General features: G+C 38.7%; 1 protein-coding gene and 1 long non-coding RNA gene across 2 annotated transcripts in view; one reads left to right on the top strand and one right to left on the bottom strand.

Annotated features, from left to right (window-relative positions):
- LOC127045199 (uncharacterized) overlaps positions 1 to 22,276 on the top strand; it is a 226,611-nt gene that overhangs the window by 39,143 nt on the left and 165,192 nt on the right. The window lies entirely within an intron of this gene.
- Positions 1 to 22,276, bottom strand: part of LOC127045461 (uncharacterized) — a 159,248-nt gene that overhangs the window by 123,247 nt on the left and 13,725 nt on the right. The window contains exon 2 of the long non-coding RNA XR_007772735.1: positions 3,292 to 3,526. This is a non-coding gene — a long non-coding RNA (uncharacterized LOC127045461). The remainder of the gene's footprint in view (positions 1 to 3,291; positions 3,527 to 22,276) is intronic.

The raw sequence follows: 22,276 nt of genomic DNA, 5'->3' as shown, positions 1-22,276 counted from the left end.
AGGCCAGTAGGATTAAATATAAAGTTATGTATAAATAAATAAATAAATGGATGCCTAAAGTTAGGATTCCTAATTTCACATTGGGGCCTCAGATATTCAGAAGTGCTGATTACTCACCAGTTCTTATTGAAAACAAGGCTACTTATTTAGGTGCTTAACTGCAGGCACTCATTCTTTGAAAATTAGGCCCCTGAAAGGCAGGTACAAGAATTTGCTTTGTTGGAGGAGTGAATCCAAGATAATGACCATAGACAATGTAGCAGGAATTCTTTGAGCTACACATGCTATGATCTCAAAGATTCACCAAATTGTCAGCATATTCTGCAGAACATACTATATATTATTGCCCCTGTGCAAGGGTAGTCTGATGACTGTGTAATTTTGACATAACTATTCAACCCTAGAGATCCAATTGTTGTTTCTGGGTCTCCATTGTGAGAAGTAAGAAACAGCGTGATGTTTAAACACTGTTTTATTGTGCTTTTATTAAGACAAAAATCTATTAAAAATGACCCATTTCTTTAAGGCTGAAACACAGGAAAAATAGTATTTCCTTTGGCTGTGGTGTAAAGGAAACGTATACCATATAGCTTCCTTCAGAAAAAGTTAAAGAAAAGAGTAGGGTGTGACATTCTCCAGATTGTACAAAAGAATAAAGAAATCATATTATCTACTCTCATTCACTCCAGCTCCAACACACTCCAGCTTCCCAAAGAAGTAAGAACATAGCTTCAACAACTCCTCACAATTTTGACCAATTCCATCCCAAACTCTGCTTTCTAAGCAAGAGAAAGAAAAATATCCCTCTTGGAAGTATTTGCTCATTATTTCCTTTAGTGTTAACAATGGAGGTCTTTTTGTCCATAGCTGGCACCCCCACAATCTCTCCAACATGGGACAAGCCCTCTAGCTGTTTCCTCCTTGCAGATTCATAAACGGCCCCTGCTGGCCTCTTTGGGGATGGGGCACATTCACTCCATAACAGGCTCTTATATCAGAAGTTTCCTTAATTTGAGACAGGGCTCTTTTTAAAAACATATCAACTGCAGTAACATATGCAAGAAATTTCACACATTGTGGGTATGTTTCCAGTTATGTGACAGAAGGTGAATCTTTCAAAGGAATAAGAAATGCAAAAAAGTGTAGCAATTTCAAGAAAAAGTTTACATAACAGTAAAAAGGAAGTACTTTCTGTAGAAAAAATAAGCATAACAAAGTTGACCCAGGGCACCTCTAATTTATGGAGTGAAAATGGGACTCAAGCAAACTATCTTATACAACCATAACACCGGAGACCCATACATACAGTTAGGGAATCAGTAACGGCACTATGTACTGAACAGGTATTTTCATAACTATATTACATGTATATCTTGTTTCAGTTTAGCATTACTATACATACAACTGAGCAACATCAGTTCTAAAATATATATACATTGGATCAGGATATGGGAAGTGGAAGTGGAAACAGAAGATTGTGAAATTGCCTTGAAAACACTTCTTCAAAGTACACTTGATACGGTGGGCTGCATTAGTGACATTACTTTTAAATATGTAAACACTGAGGCATTGGTATCTAACACCTCATCACTATTATTGAAAAATGCAATAAATATTCACACACTTGCTGGCACACACATATGTACACATATGCAAAATAATAAAAGAGAAATTTAAATAACATGATAAAGTTGCAAAAAGGACATAAAATTAGAAACTATTAATGGAATACTGTGTACTTTTTTATAGTATGAGAAGTATGGAATTAAACATAACAGTTCATCTCCTCTGAACAGTCTAACATGGGTAATTTAAACTTGTTTTTATGGATTGAACAAGTTCAGACTTGACTTGGTTCCTGATGAAATTTTCCTTCTAGCATAATGAAACAGTGTTCTGGTTTCCACTTGCATTTTGTGTTGAACAGATGGATTTTTAAATTATGTATGTCTCTTTTTAAAAAACAAAAACAAAGAAAAAGATAAAAAGGAACGATTACTCTACAACCAACTGTGAAACGGCTTTTAAAGTATGCTTGGGACAAAACTCCAGTTACAATACTGTCACTTTAAAACAACAAGATTGTGGTCCAATGGGACCAAGTGGTTTATTTTTTCAAATACCACCAGGAGCTACAAAATCCTAACAAACACTGAGAATTTGCTTATGAGTTATGGGTCCCATATCATTTTGTATTAGATACCATTTAAATATGCTTTGCTAATACAAAATAAATCTGCAAACCAGTCATTGGCATACCTCATAAAAATCAAATTCAAGACGGCCATCACAAGCTCATCCGGTCAAGACATAGAGATAGGGTGTACACTTAAAAATAACCTAATTAAGTATAACACTTCAGATTTAACTCGTCTTGTTGACGTCTCATTGAAGGATTTGATCGTGAGATCAACTAAGTTCCTTCAGTGCCCTTTGACCTTATTCAAGTTCATTGTACTTGACTGGACCAGCCCTTTACTTTATCATGTTAGAGTCGGTGTGTTCTATTCTGATGTTCAGTGGATACATGTACTTCCTTAAATATAGTTACTTCATTTTAACATCGCTAAGTAGGTGAATTCTCTGTGTGGTATTTCTCATGTATTAAATGTGACATAATGATATGACAGTGCTGTCACTCTAAAATTATGTTAGACCGACTCCTGTGGGAGCTGCAGCTTATCATACCAGCTTGTGGCCTTTTCCTTGCATTTATGCTCTTTCAACAAGATGAGTACCAGCAGTTGTTTTGTTCTGAAATTTTTAAGGTTTCGTTTTCTACAAAAGATATTTATCATTATTCAAATGGACTTTTGTAACAGGATCAAAATTTGACCTGGGCATTGCTCTTCATTTTGGTGGGCTTTCAGACCTCTTGTGCTGTCCAGTCTTGTGACAGCTCTGTATCTGCTATAATTTGAAAATGACTGCAGCACGCATGACCTCTCATTGCCACTCATTTTATACACAATATCAGCTATAACTGGTGAAGTATATTGTTATGGATTGAGGTATATGTTGTTGTGGGTCAAGTGTATATAAATAAATGTAAAGAAGCCATTGTAATCAGGTGGCTGCGAGAACAGAAGTAGCACCCAAAATATAGGCAACATGGAAACGCTGAGGAGAGGCTGAATCATGTGGTTTTACATGCAGGGGATTGGTGAAATTGTTTTGGACTGTTTGAGACAGAGAGCTTGTCTTCACTACGGAGGGTAAATACACCTAAATTACACTAATCTAGCTATATGAATAATGTAGCTGGAGTCAATGTAGTTGAGGTTGACTTACCCCGGTGTCTTCACGGCGCTGCGTCAATGGGAGATGCTCTCTGGTCGACTTACCTTAATCTTCTCAGGGAGGTGAAGTACCAGGGTCGACTGGAGAGTGCTCTGCCATCGATATAGTGGGTCCTCACTAGACCTCCTTGACTGACACTTGCTGCATCAATTGCAGCTGCATCAATCTCTCTGGTAGTGAAGAAAAGCCCAGAGAGACAGCACATGGTGAAGCACCAAAGGACATACTGAAACAGTGAGAGAAAGGAAATCAGATAGTAACAGATGGCTGGTAACATGGCCCAGAGAAAAAACTAAAAGAAAAGAGCTGTTGAGTACAGAGTGCCGGCTGGAAAGGCAGACTTGGAACACTGGATTCAGGAACTGTCTCCTTCTGTTTGTTTCCTATTTTGTTCATGGAAATAGGATTTTATACATTTTTTTGTAAATAAAAAAATTTCATCAAAGAAATGCCTGACTCCATCACCAGTATCTCTTTTTAACTGGAACAACCAAAGAGACCCCAAATTTTTGGCTAGCTCATGTTATAAGGGGTAACAATACAGTACCTGTTGGGCTTGACCAAAGCCCCTTCATTTCAGTGAAAAGGATTTTCGCTGACTTCAAAGGATATGGTTGATTCTTACCGAGCCACTTCAAACACATGTCCTTGTCAAAGGTACTTCAGAATTATTTAAATTCACAAAAAAATCCTAGTTAAATGAATTCCTCTTCCAATGTTGTAAAATAATTGTTCTTAGTTAGGAACTATATATAGACAACTGTGTAATTAAAACAAAAACAAAAACTAGAAATAGGAGGTTTACAATGAAAATTTGCATTGACATTTAATTCTAGACACGTGAATGCTGGTGCCATCAGTCACATACAGTATACTGTAACATTCTTTATATAATTTCAGTCAAACAACATGAAGGTAAAGATTTACACACATTTACAGTATCAAAGAAGCCATATTTTATTATAATTACATAGCTATAATATAAATACATACAATTTAATAAGCACCGATTTTCAAAATGTTTTCTTCAACTTGCTTGTTGAAACACATAATGTATGACTGTCTTTCACTGCATGACAAGGCAAACTTCATAACACCTTTGATACTGTTTTAACTTCATTCTAATTCTGTTTGAAGCTAAATGTTGAGTCATGTTTGTTTCAGAGCTGAACTCTTTTTAAAGATGACTACCCTTTAACAGCTTACTGACATATTTGGCAGAATCACAGGGATTCACACAGCATTATCACTGGGTAGATATATTTTAAATTAAGAAATCAGCATGGTTAAATGATAGGAAAATCATTTGTAAATTGGCTTCTCTTCCTCCACACGTAAATTACACAAATCTGACCTCACCATAAGAACAGCAGGCTGATAGAAGTGAACTAATTGTTTTATATTGGCCTACTAAGCTCATCTACCAGATCCTGAACTAGCAGCATCCTCACACTAAGGTTCCATCCACAGTATGGGGGAAAATGATTTTATTAAACAGTTTTTAAACACAGTTGCAGAGGGCGCAGACTAATATAGTTTAAACCTATTTTTCCTAGTCAGTATGATTTTCTCTCCATTGTGGAAAGGACTCCACCAGCTAAGTTTATTCTTTGAATAACGCTTTAACAACTCAGTACTGTTTTCAGAATTTATGAAAATGCCTTTCATAGAAGAATCCTAGAATCCTAGAAGATTAGGGTTGGAAAAGACCTCAGGAGGTCACCTAGTTCAATCCCCTGCTCAAAGCAAGACCAATCCCCAACTAAATCATCCCAACTGGAGCTTTGTCAAGCCGGGCCTTAAAAACCTCTAAGGATGGAGATTCCACTGCCTCCTTCAGTAACGTGAGGAAGCATTCCAGTGCTTCCTCACGTTCTTAGTGAAATATTTCCTAATATTCAACCTAGACCTCCCCCACTGCAACTTGACACCATTGCTCCTTGCTCTGTCATCTGCCACCACTGAGAACAGCCAAGCTCCATCCTCTTTGGAACCCCCCTTCAGGTAGTTGAAGGCTGCTATCAAATCTTCCCTCACTCTCCTCTTCTGCAGACTAAACAATCCCCGTCAGGAGCGGCTCTAGGTATTTTGCCTCCCCAAGCACGGCAGGCAGGCTGCCTTTGGCGGCTTGCCTGAGGGAGGTCCCCAGTCCCGTGGATTCGGCGGCATGCCTGTGGGAGGTCCACCAAAGCCGCGGGACCAGCGGACCCTCTGCAGGCATGCCACCGAAGGCAATCTGCCTGCCACCCTCGCAGCGACCGGCAGAGCCCCCCTGTGGCTTGCCGCCTCAGGCACGCACTTGGCGTGCTGGTGCCTGAAACCGCCCCTGATCCCAGTTCCCTCAGCCTTTCCTCATAAGTCATGTGCCCCAGCCCCCTGATCATTTTCATTGCCCTTCGCTGGACTCTCTCCAATTTGTCCAAATCCTTTCTGTAGTGGGGGGGGGGCCCAAAACTGGATGCAGTATTCCAGATGTGGCCTCACCAGTGCTGAATAGAACAGAATAATCACTTCCCTCGATCTGCTGGCAATGCTCCGACTAATGCAGCCCAATATGTCGTTGGGCTTCTTGGCAACAAGGGTACACTGCTGATTCATATTCAGCTTCTCATCCACTGCAATCCCCAGGTCCTTTTCTGCAGAACTGCTGCTTAGCGAGTCAGTCCCTAGCCTGTAGTAGTGCATGGGATTCTTTCATCTTAAGTGCAGGACTCTGCATGTGTCCTTGTTGAACCTCATCAGATTTATTTTGGCCCAATCCTCCAATTTGTCTAGGTCACATTGGATCCTCTCCCTACGCTCCAGTGTATCTACCTCTCCCCCCAGCTTAGTGTTATCTGCAAAACTGCTGAGGGTGCAATCCATCCCATCATCCAGATCATTAATAAAAATGTTGAAAAATAACAGCCCAAGGATCAACACCTGGGGCACGCTGCTTGATACTGGCTGCTAACTTGACATTGAGCCATTGCTCACTACCCTTTGAGCCTGACAATCTAGACAGCTTCCTATCCACCTTATAGTCCATTCATCAAATCCATACTTTTTTAACTTGCTGGGAAGAATACTGTGGGAGACCGTATCAAAAGCTTTGCTAAAGTCAAGATATATCACATACACTGCTTTCTCCATATCGACAGAGCCAGTTATCTCATCATAGAAGACAATCAGGTTGGTCAGACATGACTTGCCCTTGGTGAATCCATGTTGACTGTTCCTGATCACCTTCCTCCCCTCCAAGTGCTTCAAAATGGTTTCCTTGAGGACCTGCTCCATGATTTTTTCAGGAATGACATGAGGCTGACCAATTCCTCTTTTTGGATCTACAGCCACAGAATCTACTCATCACCATACAGCAGGCAAATGAGCAGCAGGGTTTTGATGCTGCCAGATATGGTTTAACTGACATAGCAAGCAGGACCAGCTCACTCCAACGCTGCCAAGTATGAAAGACTAGGTCTTTGCAAAGGTTTAATTATTCAACAGGAAGGATAACAATTTTATGGGGAACACAAGTTGTTTTGCTGATTCAAATTAAGAGAGACCTCTAGCTATTGTGGCCCAGGTACATGAGTATTGTCCTGATATTGTCCAACTTGCTCCCACAACAGGTGTCAAGAAGTGCAGGCAAATCTGGCAAGCCAATATCATGGCAGCGGGTTAGGCTAGATGACCTTTGTGTTCCCTTCTATGATTCTAAGGTAGGTATCTCCAAAAGCAGTTAATATGGAGGTAGCAAAATTGTTGCTTGCTCACAAAGACTAGTAAGATACTGAGTCACCACCAGGTTGTTTACAACCACCTACAGTTATTTAGAGAGTACAGTGCTCGTTAATGTCACAGCTGGACTGATTTTTTTAAGCATACTTGTACTTAGTTAAATAGTCTTAGTTTACAAGTTAGATTTTGTAATGTTTTGATATTTCTGTGGCAGAAGTTCCATGTAGTAGAGGTTGCTGTCGTGACCTGCTTTCCTATAACTTTTGCACGGGTTTGGGAACAGGACTACTAAACATGGTAGTGGAGCACATAAAGTCCGAACTAGTGCCCTGAATGAGAATCTTTCAGTTGACTTCAATGGCCTTTGGATCAGGCTCAGAGTCTGAGACAGGGTGTAATATCATCAGTATTGCCATCCCCAAGAGTTCAAATATCACATGTCAGGATGCAAAAAAGCATGAGATGGGCTTAAATATAAGGTTTAAAAAATACATTTGGTGTTATTTTCATTTGCCGTCTGGTTTCTGAGCCTTTATGGAGCACTCACTTTCTGTATTTCAGCTTTTCTCTGCATCCAGGTGGACTAGGAAAATTACTTTTTTTTTTCATGAAAGCTGAGAGTCTCATGCAATTTCTTGATTCCAGCACCTTTATGAAAACCACAAAATATCATGATATTCCCTGAGAGTTGGCCATAAAGGTAAACAGCTCCCAATAATGAAGTATGTTTCTTCCCAGTATTGGTATGGTTTGCAGCTCAGAGATCATATCTGCAGAGAATCTGAGGCACGTGCCTGATGCCCTCAGGCTTTATGGTTACTTTCTACTGCAGGGATTAACAGCTGTTGAATAACATTGCTGTTTGAGCTATTATGTTTCAGTAAAAATTGCAGCCTTGGTCTTTAAACCAATCGTTAGTGAATTGTGTTTTCTTTCTGCACCATCCAGAGTGGCATCAGCAAGCACACCGTACTTAGCATTTATAAAGTCCTTTACTGTTGTTTTCTAAAGCAGAAACTATACATACATTAACTAATTATATGATCTCTTTAAATGCACTAGGCCAAATTCCACCCTCAAATACACATGAAGAACTTCCATTGATTGCAATCTTTGTAGATTCAATGGGAGTTGAGCCCAGTCCTTGTATCTGAGGGCAAAATGTGACCCCTGGTATCCATTAAGTAAGCTCAGACTGTATAGCTCTTTATCAAGTTAAAAAAAAAGAGAAAGAGAGAGAGAGATAAGTGGATAGAGAAAGACAGAAAAAAAATATTTCTGATGAGCAAATAGGGGACACATCAGAAGCCTGAAATACAATGTAAAGAAAGTATTCAACTATTACTGATTTAAAATTATTCCAACAGTACAAATTGTCAACCCTTTAAAATATAATCCTTACATGTCTTACATTTTAATACAAGAAACATGGGATAAAAGCAGAGGTTTAATTTCTTTTTTTTAAACAAAAGATAATGAATTGTCTTGATGCATTGAAGTCGGATTCTGTTTGTTCTGTATTTATTAAACAATCTCATTGTAAATATTAAAGAGTTAAAATCCAATGACAAATTTAACTGTTTCATATACAGTAAAACCTAACTTAAGTTTTCACTGAAGGGTCTGACAAAAATTGGTTGTTTAGCAGAGATGAGCTTCTAACAGAGGTGGAACTGAGTTTTACCCAGTACACTCAGGGACAGTTTGGGTGTTTATTTAAGAGAGGAGATTACCTAAAAAGCATGACTTTGGGTACAGTTTCATTGGAATACAAGGGGTATGGTTTACATAACACAGTATAATAATCTAAAAAATTAAATAAACAGAGAATAACTACATTCTGAGCACTTCATTTGTGTTTCAAATACTGAAATATTTTGAGTTATACATAGATAATTAGAAACACGGAATTGGTCTTACAAAGTGCTGGAAATATTCATTATTCACTTGCTTTAATTTAAAGAAGGTAGATGGTGTTTTGGTCCTCAGTTACTGTCACTTTGGCATGAGGTCACTCACAGAAGGAAGGTGGAAACCAAGCAGCTTGCCTCACAGTGTTACAATCTCACAACAGTGCATATGGCAGCCTGGTGCTGTTCCTCCTGCATGGAAATGATAAGCCATTTATTTAATATTGCTGTGATTAGTAATACCTGTAAAATTACATATATGCATAAATGTTAGCCAAACTGGATTTGGCTTTAAGTGGCTTAAAAATCTCCATGCAGGAAGAACAGTTCAGATCTGCCAAACAACTTCAATGTAATGTGTTACTTTAAGAAGAGATGGCCCTTATTAGCATGAAAACTTAATAGTAATACTTAACATCGGCCCAAAAAATAAAGAAGGAGTGGGTCAATTGATTCATCTATTGGAGTAGAGGTGCCTATCATTTCACTCCACTGGGCTCATAGGCATTAGACATGAAATATCATGATTAGGTTATCTAGTTCACTTTGATGACTATGCAAGATTGTTCCCTGTGATGCAATTTCTATAATTTGGAAAGTTTGGGTATAAATATTGCATACAGAATTGGTCACCAGTCACTTTCCTTGAGAAATGATTCCACTGTCAATTTTTTTTCCTAACTGTTCCCCTTTCTCGATTCATCTTATCACACCTTGTTTATAACCCTGTTCATTGACTCAGACTTTAAGACCAGAAGGGACCATCATGATCATCTAGTGACTAGGTTCTAGTCGGACCTCTGGCACATTGCAGGACACAGAACCTCTTCCATGCACTCCTGTAGTATACCCATAACCTCCACTGACTTACTGAAGTCCTCAAATCTTGATTTAAAGACTTCAAGTTACAGAGAATCCACCATTTACTTTAGTTCAAACCAGCAAGTGACCCATGCCCCACACTGCAGAGGAAGGGAAAAAATAAACCCATTGTCTCTGCCACTCTAATCTGGGGGAAAATTCCTTCCTCACCTCGAATACAGCAATCAGTCACATCATGAACATGTTGGTGAGACCTACCAGCCGGACTTCTGGGAAAGAATTCTCTGTTACTCAGAGCCATTCCTCATCTAGTGTCCTGTCTCCTCTTATATAAAATAATTTATCTCCCTCCACTGTGTTTAAGCCCCCACCAATATTTGTAATTTTTAATGCAGAAAAATGTCAGTAGAACAAACCAACTATATAGCAGAGCAAATTTAATTATTTTCCATCATTTTTGTTTAGGAAAAATTATTTATAATTTAAAAGACCATGATATAATATATGTGGCCTTAGTTTAATATTTTATGTTTCCAAAGGCAAGTATGTATTTTCAAAAAAACATCCTTGTACTATAGTATTTTCAATAGAATTGCTGACTGAAGTTTGTTTTCACACAAAATATGTTATTCTTTTTGAGTTAATGGATAAGTTTGCTCATCTCTTTCTTTATTATAAGGCAAAGATAAATAAGTCTTTTTCACTCAATCTGCTGAGATAACTTGTGCCCATGCCGAAAGGTGATCTGTTCTAATCAACTTCGTGGAGTCTGATGGAATTACACTGAACATATTTCATACCTGACACAACTACAGAATGATACAGTTCAGGACAAACATTGGTGACCTGAATAATACATGACAGACAGATGACCGGGTGAGAAAAGTAATTTTTCACCTACACCACTTGAGTTTCTTTATTAAAGGCTGAGACATATTTGATGGAAAGAAGGCTGCTTTGCCAGCTAAAAGCTGGTGTGTTTTATTAATAGCTCAGTCAGTGTTCCTTGGCCATTTTACTACTTGAAACATTATTTTGACAATAAAATACTACATGTAGTACCTAGTTTGCATGGAAAGGCAACATTTAAAGATATTCCATAAGAATATTAAGTCACCAATAATCAAACATTATAAATTCATCATAGAATATAAAAAATATTAAATACTAAACAGACAAAAAGATTGAAGAAAGAGAGGTTTAATTAGTTAACAGTTTATTCTTAGTAGCTGGATGATTTAACATTGGCATTATAAATTCTCATGGGGAAAAGAAGGATCCTGGAAATAAAGCATCTACATAATCATGATATAATACAATTAATAGCTATACATGGGTATAAATTATTTTTCCATGAGCTTACAACTAGTTATAATACATTAAAATGTATGTAAACTTTAATAAAAGGCAAACAAATTTCATCATAGTTATGAGATATTATTTTATGTCATTTTGTTAAAGAGCATTTTGACAAAGAAGGTTAAGTATAGGACAAAATAATATCCTGGATGCTGACCTGTGTAAACGCGGACTGCTTCAAGGTATTTCTGGTCTCTTAAAGCATACCAAGTTTTACTTTTGGTTAGATGTTTCCTTTGCAGACTGTGTCCAGGACAAATAGCTTTCTATAAATTCATAATATGTTACATCCATGAATCCAAGACGCAAAGAAAGAACATATGCTCATAATGTATTAATGCTTCTTGTTCTATCAATTTAATAACAGAAACCCTTCCTTCAGCACAACAGCTACTAACACCTTTCAACAAGCTTATTTTCTTTCATGCAGAAAGAATTCTTAAAACTTATTTTACATGAGGTCTTAGCAGTTTGCTAAGACTTTCTACTCACTGTAACAGAAAAAGATACAGTATTTATCTGAACTATGTCTCTTCTCTTACTGAAGGCAGTTCAATCCATGTTATATTGAAAATAGTCTGAATACTGCTGTAAGTTATAATTTGTGTATGAAAACGAACATATATATGGTTAGCAAGCATCATTACATGTTCACATGTTCATTGATAGAGGGAAAATTTAGCAAGAATTTACCTTGCAAAAATAAATGTAGAAATTAGTATATTAAAAGTATTTTCGAGTGTGCACTGTCTAATATTGGACATCTCTTTGCTAACATTAGATGCTTCACAAATCTATACAATCATTTAGGTACAGCTTTAAAGGTATACTGCTTAATCAGCTTTCCAAAAATATTAAACCCCACTGTAATCGAAAATTTGTTCCAAATCTGCAAAGGGCTTTAAAATCCTCTGCTTCACAAAGCATTAAAAATAAAAAAATAAAAATAATGCAAACACCATTTTTACTTAGGAAGATTAGCCTTTTAAGTCCCTGGGTCTTGGCTTTTCAGGCATTTCATCAATAGTGAGTAGAGCAACCACAAAGAAATGGGTTCCTATTGCATTATGAAACATGTTAATGGAACCTCTCTCATATCCCAACAACAATAGAGATTACCCTTTAAGACAGGGAGCCTCCATATCTCTGATGGAGACTGGAGAATCCTTTAATGTGGATCAGACAAGGCTCCCTTTGGGCATAACGGCCCCTTCTTAATCAGCAATAGGGATCTCTGTTGTAAGACACAGACATGTTCTCCCACATCTAGGGTCTGACCATACTTCTGCAATATTTGACTTCCAGGAAGATAGAAAGCAGTAATGGGACACAAAACTCTATTTCCTTCACGGCAGTAAGATTTTTTACTTTATTTTTAAGAGCATAAACTCTTTGGAGCAAGAACTGTGTTTAGATGAATGTCTGGCAACAACCTCAATACACAGCTCAGCCCCAATAGAGAGAAGACATATTGCAACACTGAGTGGGTATGGGTTATGTGGACACTACCAGAAACACAATATAATGGCAGAATAGATCATTGCTACTCTGGACTGCACCACTAAGGATTTGTTCCCCTACATGGAGGAACACAAGTCTAGATATTGTTTATGGGAGTTAGACTTTCTCATTTCACAGTAAAAAATGTATTTTAGACACTCACCCACTCCCGCCTCCACCCATTTCTTCCTTGGAATCTGAGCTCCCTCTGCTAGAGTGCTGCAGCAGCCCTGCCTTTCAAGAAAGCAGATTTACGTTTGCTACTATTCCAAGTGTTGAGCTTTGGCCTGTAAACATTTCCTCTCACAAACTGCTAGGAACTTCAAAAGAATTGGATTTCAGTACATGGAACCTGCTGACTTTCCTTTTAGGGCAACCTCAGGATCCTCATTCCTGCTGGCTCCCTCAGGCTGTGTGTCAAGGTGGCCTAGACCAACCTATTAAACCTTCCAGCGATTTCCCTCAGCAATGCAGCAAAGCAGTCTAGGCCTTATAACTACACTACCTGTACCAACAGATTATCTAAGCAGTTATCTTGCAGAAAAAGTAAACCTGAATTTTTCTCCTCCATGTGTACAGAATAGCAGTTTAGCTTAACAAGCCTCATTAGCTGGTCTGCTAGCTGTTGTGTTGTGGTGCAAACCAGAACAAGGGCCACAGAGAGGCTTATGTGGCTTCAACAACACTAAATAGTTTATTAATAACTGGGAAGTGACAGAATCAGTCGGTACTACTTTCGGGTGTAGTGAAACCTTCAATTAACTCTTTCAATGCCTCACAACGTATCTTCTGCCTTTGAAAAGTCCAATGAGGCCTAGCCATAAATTCAAAGTGGAGGAAAACGTAGGCTACATGAACCTCTGGGTCTATGCAGAACACTCTTCTTTTTCATATTCAGTGGGCTCTCTACCAACCTATTCTTTCTTACTTTTCTTTGATTTTATACTTGTCCTTTCCCTCCTCAATTTTAGATTTAGCCTTTCTCTTCCATTGGAAATTAGATATTTTTGCCCAAAGTCCAAACATTCATCAGCAAAATGTCAAGCAATGAATAAAGGAAGCCATTTGCAGTGCATAACAACAAGTTGAATTGGTCCTTCGGAACCCAGGAACTACACTACATATTCCTGAGTAACATCTATTGGCATGTTAACTATTAACTACTGATGTACAAAGACAGAGCTCTCTCATAACAAAAACTCCTTGGATGTGAAATATCAACCATCTATATCAGACCAGTGGAGAAAATCAGATGCTCCTATTCTTCCTTTATGAGGGTTTTTAAAAAAAATGCTTGCCTCTCAACAGATACAATTTAACATGCCGACCAAGCAAGGCAGTCAATAAGACCAGGTGCACAAGGAACACCAAAGTACATTCTGCAAGCAGTTCTCAAAATTCTGGGCCAAGAAGAATAATCCTTTGTTCAATCAGATTTAAAATTATTTCACTAAGAGCATCAAGAATGAAACTCTCTCCTTTGCTGATACAGCCTATGGTCTGTTGGGCTGCCCTCAATCTAAACAAAGCAAGCAAATAAAATTAAAATTACAAAAAGGAAGTGAATAAAGTTAATTCAATTTTCATTTCTCCTTTAGGGATTCATGTTACCTGTATTTGATGTTTCTTCCCTTCTAAGGAATCAGCTTTTCCTTTTTTCTCCTTCCCATGAGTAGTGTCCAGACTAGTGGATGTCCATGTATGAGAAAGAAAATTAGTTTCTTCACCTGTAATTTAAACGTCTACAAGTGGAAGGTATCCACTGGTCTGGAAAAACTCTCCCTTCTGTACATATCAAAACGCTCTTGATAATACTTTTGCTAGATGTTGTAACTTAAAATTCTAATAATGCTATCACCTGCACTGTTATTAAAGTATTCTTCCAAGCTATCATCATCTGATGACAGAATGGAATACTTTAGACACCCGGCAGAGGGAGAGTGAACTCTAAGAAAGTGTTTTTCAACCTTTTTTCATTTGCAGACCCCTAAAAATTTTTGAATGGAAGTGCAAACCTCTTTGGAAATCTTAGACATAGTCTGCGGACCCCAGGGGTCCATGGACCACAGGTTGAAAAGTACTGTTCTATGGGAATGACAATCTTTCGCAGACGACTTAGACATGGTCTGTGGACCTCCAGGCATCCGCAGACCAAAAGTTGAAAACCACTGCCCTAAGGAATACAGGGGAAAAGAGTCTTCTTTATTTTGGAACAAGCAGGTGTAACCCCCAAACCGGCATACCTAAAGTTAGCCCTTAATTCCACATTTACGGATCTAAAAGTGGCCTGTATTTTCAAAAGTGTCGAGACTACATAATTCCTAGGGAAATCAAATGGAAGCCGTGGGAGCTCAGAACCTTGGAAAAAATCAAGATTTTTTATTTATCTATCTAAATAGGAAATTAGATGACTAATCACACATGCTTCAGGCTAAATTGTGCTCTCTGATGCACGCATGTTAAGCTCCCACTAAAATCGATATGAACCTTACAAATGTACCTAACGGAAAAATTTGGCCCTCTTAAAATACTACTATCTCTTGAACTACAGTTCAGAACGTTCTTTCTCCTTTTCACAACAATTACAAATTCCAAAATGTATAACTATGCTTTTTATATTTGTATTTCTAAATAAAAGTCATAGTGAAAAGGCAATAGTGATAATAATTTATATTTCAATAGCACACCAAATGAAGGAGGCACAGTAAAAATATATAGAAAGAACAATCCCTTTTCTAAAGATTTTACACTCTAAAAAAGCAAAGACAACTAACTTATCTTCCTCCGATCATGTCCTTCCTCTCTTCTTCTTCCTCGACTTTTCACAGTCTTCTGAGAGAATTCTTTTTCTTGTGTTAATCCCATCAAATGGGGTCCATTCTCTGAGTCCTCTCCCTCCAAAGTGCTCTGTTCAAAACTACATCCTCTATCACGTCACATGCTAACATGTTTTCCTTTATGATATTTCACCACTTCTTGGGTTCACCTCTCTTTTCCTTTCCTTCCTTGATCAGTTGGACTCTTCACCCACATAGTTGTCAGGACTGCACTTTATATGACCAAGCCATCTGAGCCTGCACTCCCCCATTTTTTCTTTTATGGATGTTACTTTGAGCGTGCCTCTAACATTCCTCAGATGAATGTTCTTGCTTACACCACTCATCCATCTCAACATTTACATTTCTGCAGAACAGGATTTATGTATCCTCTCTGTTGCCCAGTACTCAGCGCCATACATTGAAATTGGATGGACCATCTTTTTATAGACTTTCTCTTTTAATCTTACTGGTATCTTCCTATCACAGACTACACCATCTCTCTCTCTCTCTCTCTCTCCCTCTCTCCATTTGAGCAAGGTATTTGTTAGCCTAGCTCTAATAACATCCTTCACTTTCCAATTTTCCTGGATTCCAGAAGTTTGTATTTTCAGTATGGCCTGCCCATCTAGTTTCAAGGATAATTCTTCAGTGATCACACTATTAAAATTGCATACAACATACTCTGTTTTCCCTCTGCTTATTTTGAGCCCATGTCTCTCCAACACATCTCTCCATTTATCAAGATCCACTTCTAGACTTTTTCCTCACTGTATAGAACAACAGAATCTGAAAACACCATGCACCAAGGAGTCTCCTGTATGTTTCTTACCCTCAGAATACAAGCATATCATGGTCTCCTCTGTACTTGAAAAAGCTACTCTTAAGCCCAACTGCATCTCACTTCTTCCCTTCACAACTAAACTCACTAATATGGAGGTTACACAGGGCTAAGTCTTTTGGCCGCTGACCTGTTTTTTCTTTATACTCTCTCTCTGGATGATCTCATCCACTCATATAGCTTTCAGATCTTTATGCCTCTCCTGACCTCTCCCCCTCAACCATATCCCACATCTATGCCTGTCCTCCTTTAAACCTTTTTCTGGATGTCTCACTATCAACAATATTAATGTAACCAAAATTTAGCTTCTGATCTTTCCTCCTAAAACCTCTTTACTTCCTCCAATAGCTGTCACAGTTAACCAGCAACAACTTCCCAATTACTCAGGCCCATAAAGTGGATCATCTTCAATTCTGGCCTCCTTTCCCTGCACCTCAAAGCTGTGTCCCTCTTTTGCCATTTTTTCTCTATAACGTTTCTAAGATCATATTTTCTGTTGGGGAAACAGAACTACCTTACCTTAGTTCTCTCACTTTCCTCCTGGTTAGTAAAGGGTATGCCCTGTGTATATATTGGGGTGACAAATGTGCCATGCTCCTCTGACACTATTGGCGGGTTCATCTGGCACAGGGAATCCCAAAATGGCTCCCCTTCACTCCTCCTAGAGGTACCTATGGGGTTTTCTGGGCCTGAGACTGCCAGTATTTACAAGTACAAAGTACTTTTCAGCTGCTTCACCCACTCTTTTCTTTAGAAAAGCTCACTGGAATTCCTGTCATGCTGAAGTCTTATCCAAGCACTGGAGTGGTCCTGCTGGCAACTGGTTGAGGGTGCTGTGCAGATCAACTGCAAATTTACGTGTGTATTTATAAATTTTATATATTTGATTATATTCATCTCCCCCAACCCTTCATATGTTATGTAGCTCCTTAGATTGCGAACTCTTCAGGGCAGGAACAGTATGTTTAGACAGCATCTAAACACAATATATTAAACATTTAATTTAAAGTATATAATTTAAATATTAAATTAAAAATAATAAATATGAGTGGGGAGTGGCAATCGGTATCGCCAGGGAAACCACTCTGGACATCCTCATTTCAGAACAAATTATTATTCTGAGCTATTTTACTGTTATCAGACAGCAGCAACATCAGGATTTTTATTTTAAAATTTATTTTAAATTTGTTTTTATTTTTATTCTTTAAAAAGAATCCTTTTAATTTCTGGTCAGATATTGCTTGACTACATGGGAACCTGCATTGCTACAGTACTTAAAATGGAATTGTACACATAGCACAAGGGATTTTCCCCCACAGTATGGGAAAGATGGACAATGACAACATTCATTCCGCTCATGAACGGGTAATATTCCTGTTCAGGGAAATATTTTCTTAATTTTATGAGCTGTAGCAACATTGTTAATTCAGATCTGGTTCTTGGGTTTGCAGGATAAGTGGTCACCTCAGTCCAATACTGTATGCTGTAGGTTGAGTAAATGAGCAAACACCCTTGATACCACACTATATGATACCTGCCAGTTTTCAGTTTTTCCATATGATATGTGACTTGTAGGAGTATTTCTAGTCACAGTACAAAATCTTGTATTTATCTCAATTTGTGTTTATCACCTCCTTTTCTGCTGTCTGTTAATTTTCATGTACTTCCTGGATATCAAGCACACCCAGAAGGAATGCAAGCTCTTTAGGAGTAAAGTTCTAATGGAGTAAAGTTCTAATGGAGAGGTGTATATCCTTCTGTTCCACATATTTTTAAAGGGATCAGCCAACACTCACAATTTTCCAAGAAGAGCACTCCCTCCAGCTACTGCGTACAGTACATAAGGGAGTAGAGCCAGTTTTAGCCACTTATAAAACTAAATGTATTTGTGGAGAGGCCAACTACAATAATTAACTGTGTGAACTACAGGAACCTTCAGAAATCAGTGGTGAAGCAGCTGGGTTTGTGCTGCTTTTCCATTTAAATGTAAGGAGAACTAGTGTAACTATTACTATTTGTACCATGATCTTGCAGAACTTTCCAGTATATCTTTTCTTTACTTAAAAAGGTCCAAGGGTGAGTCAGTGGTCCCTGTTAAGAACAAGTATTCCCATCTTCCTTTTAGAAAAGTATTACTGGTTACAACATTTTTATAAGTGTTCTCCCTTTATCCTCCAATAATTCTTTAGATTCCTGTGGAATGATGGCAACATATCTTTATCTTCAAATTGAAAGGACCACTGACTCTTTGGCAAAACCCCAAATATCTAGGAATGGCTCACCACAGTGTATTCTTATAGTTATCATAGTTTAAGTCAACGAGAAAACAATAAGTAAAATCTTCTGACAAGGGTAATGGAAAAGAACTATATCAACACAGAAGGCATTGCTGCTATGTCATCACAGTCCCTTGAGGAGTCTCATTTATGCTGCCATTATATGCCCTATCTTGGCCCTAATAAGTCTGAAAATGCTGCTATGTCCAGCTAGTTAAAAGGCACTTTTTTCCCCCACCAAAACTAGACCAAATTCAGGGAAGATTAAGATGAGTCAGGGAAGATTAAGATCTCAGAGGGAATACACTGATGGTGAAAATGGTGACTTGGTGTGGGGTCCTTCCAAGAGTCAAAGAAGCTATTTCATAGGTCCAAAACACCAACGTGGGTGACTAGTGGGGACCATGAATAACCTATAATCTTTTGGAAATAACAGTGACCAATTTTCATAATTTCCAGTGAGTTTCCATTTCCAACACTTTCTCCATAGCAAAGTTGCTGCTCACTCTGTTTTAATTTTAGGGAAAAAGTGTGATATTTGCCACAGCAACACCATAAAAACCAGGAGCCATAGTGGGAGGAGCTGAGGAAGGAACTCATGCCTAATTAAACATAGGAAAATGAACACCTTCTCTCCTTTTCCTCTTTGCAACAGACGTTAGCACAGACACTGCCTCTGCTTCCACACCACTGCATACAAGGGCAGTAAAAGGAGGCTCCTTTCCTGCCTCCCTCATTCCTCCATCACAAGGCTTAGGATGGTGGCTACCTCTTTCCCCACCCTACATTCTTGCCTCTGCTGAGAACTGCTGAGTTAAGAGCAGTAGCTACTTCTCTCTCCCCTTTTACTCCTATTGCTTCTGACCTACCTCAGGTTAAGGGGAGCAGATCTTCCCCTTAATCTCCAAAATGTCCAAAGGAGAGAAAGAGAGAAGGGAGGGGGGTGTCAAACGAGGCATATTCATCATGTATGCAAACTAGGACACATTATTTGTATGCCCCACCTGCCCAGATATCTGGCTTTACAGCTTTAATAAGTGTGAGGATTGTAGCTATAGTGACTTTTGCAGTATTTTTGGTTTGGTTTAGGAAGATAAAATTTCTCAGTAATGTTAGGAGCACATATAAGCATATCAGAAATAATTAAACTAAGACAGTAATGTTGAAATAGACATTAGTTCAACATCAATACCTTGACCTGTTATGCAGGAGGTCAAACTAAATTATTTTAATGGTTCCTTCTGGTGTTAAAATCTATGAATCTATAAAAAAAATTGTTAGGAACAACATAGGGAACAAAGAATGTTGGAGCTCTTTATTCTAGTTACAGTTATAAAAAATTTTTTAAACAATTTGATATTTTCCTATTTTCCCTCTAGTATTGTTTGGGAGTTCATCATCAAGAGCCAGATTTTCAAAAGAACTCAGAACACAATAGCTGCTATTTAGGCAGCTATATAAGTGGCCGGACTTTCAAAACAGCTGGGGTCCTCTACTTTGGCATCTAAATGAAGTGGCCAGATTTTCCAAACTACTCAGGACCCCACATAACAGCTCTCATTGACCATGGAGCCAGGACATAAAACTATCAGGACTTGTGAGGGTTTAATTTCTGTGTTTATGGGAAATGTGAGTGGAGGAGGTACAAATGGATTCAAACTCTCAGAGACTCCAAGAGACATGATGGGGAGGGAGAAATAGGAATTTATTGTGGACTAAAGAGACAAGTAGAGCTTGGGGACTTGTTGAGTGGCTTGGATATACAATGATCACTATTAAATAGCCAAAATTACAACAGATCATAGAAACATAGAAACGCAGCACTGGAAGGGACCTTGAGAGGTCATCTAGTGCAGCTCCTACTGCTGAGGCAGGACCAAGTATTCCTAGTCCCTCCCTGACAAGTGTTTTAAACCTGTTTTTAAAAAAACCCTCCAATGATGGGGATCCACAATTGGTAGCCTATTCCAGTACTTAAATATAGTTACTAAGATTTTCCTCATATCTAACCTAAATCTCCCTTGCTGAAGATTAAGCCCATTACTTCTTGTCCTATCATCAGTGGACCCAGGGTAGTGGTTTTCAACCTTTTTTCATTTGCGGACCCCTACAAAATTTCGAAGGGAGGTGTGGACCTCTTTGGAAATCTTAGACATGGTCTGTGGACCCCCAGGCATCTGCAACCACAGGTTGAAAACCACTGACACAGAGAAAAATTGATCACAATCCACTTTATAAAAGCCTTTAACACAGAGGTCCCCAAACTCTGGGGTGTGCCCGACCAGGGGGGCAGGCGTAATGTTTGGGGGGGTGTAGCGAGGCCTGGGACAGCCCCCATGGGTCACAAAGGGAGCATCATCCAGCCCCAGCCCTGCTTTGGTCTCACCCCCAGCCACGGCCCTCGGCCCCGCTCCTGGCCCCAGCCCCAGTACAGCTCCACACCTGGTCGTGGGCCTGGCTGCTGGCCACCACTGTGGCCTATCTGCAGCTCCATTCTCAGACCTGAACCCTGCCTCAGTCCCTGGCTCTATTCCCAGCTCCAGACCCACACCCAGCTGCGATCTCCTTAGCCCTGTCTGCAAATCATTTGTGGTCCTATCCTATGGACTTTCTTCAATTTGTCCACATCCTTCTTAAAGTATGGCACCCAGAACTGGACAGAGTGCACCAGCTGAGGCCTCACTGGTGCTGAGTAGAGCAGGACAATTATCGCCAATATCTTACATATGACATACCTATTAATATACCCCAGAATGATATCAGCAATTGCATCACATTGTTGACACATATCCAATTTGTGATTTCACTATAACCCCCAGATCCTTTTCAGCAGTAATAATGCCTAGCCAGTTATTTCCCATTTTGTAGCTCTGCATTTGATTTTTCCTTCCTAAGTGTAGTACTTTGCACTTGTCTTTATTAAATTTCATCTTGTTGATTTCAGACCATTCTCCAATTTGTTAAGGGTATTTTGAATTCTAATCTTGTCCTAGAAAATATCTGCACTTTGTGTCATCCACAGATTTTATAAGTATATTCTCCACCTCTTTAGCCAAGTTATTAATGAAAATATTTAATAGTACCAGACCCAGGACAGACTCTTGTTGACCCAACTAGATACATCCTACCAGTTTGACAGTGAACCATTGATAACTACTCTTTAGGTATGTTTTTTTCAATCAGATATGCACTCATTTTATAGTAATTTCATCTACCACATGTCCGTAGTTTATGAGAATGTCATGTAAGACAATGTCAACAGCTTTGCGAAAATAAAGATAAACATGACTACTGCTTCCCCACTGTCCATGGGGCTATAAAAGAAGGAAATTAGGTTTGTTTGGTATGATTTGTTCTTGACAAATCTGTGTTGGCTGCTACTTATCACTCTATTGTCCTCTAGGTGCTTACAAATTGATTGTTTAATAATTTGTTCCTACATCTCTCCATGTATTGAAGTTATGCTGACTGGTGTATAATTCCCAGGGTCCTTTCTGTTCTCATTTTTAAAGAGAGGTACTATGTTTGCCCTTTTCTGGCACCTCATCCATCCTCCATGAGTCCATCCTCCAGGAATTCTCAAAGATAATTGCTAATGGTGCTGAGATTTCTTCAACTAGTTCCTTAGGATGAATTTCTTCTGGCCCTGCTGACTTGAATACAGCTAACTAAGCTAAATATTTTTAACCTATTCTTCCCCTGATCTGGTCTATGTTCCTTCCCTTTTTTATT

The sequence above is a fragment of the Gopherus flavomarginatus genome, chromosome 2 (genome assembly GCF_025201925.1).
Source record: "Gopherus flavomarginatus isolate rGopFla2 chromosome 2, rGopFla2.mat.asm, whole genome shotgun sequence".
Classification (NCBI taxonomy): domain Eukaryota; kingdom Metazoa; phylum Chordata; order Testudines; family Testudinidae; genus Gopherus; species Gopherus flavomarginatus.
The sequence above is the reverse complement of the archived record's forward strand: the minus strand, read 5'-3'. Positions and strand labels throughout refer to the sequence as shown.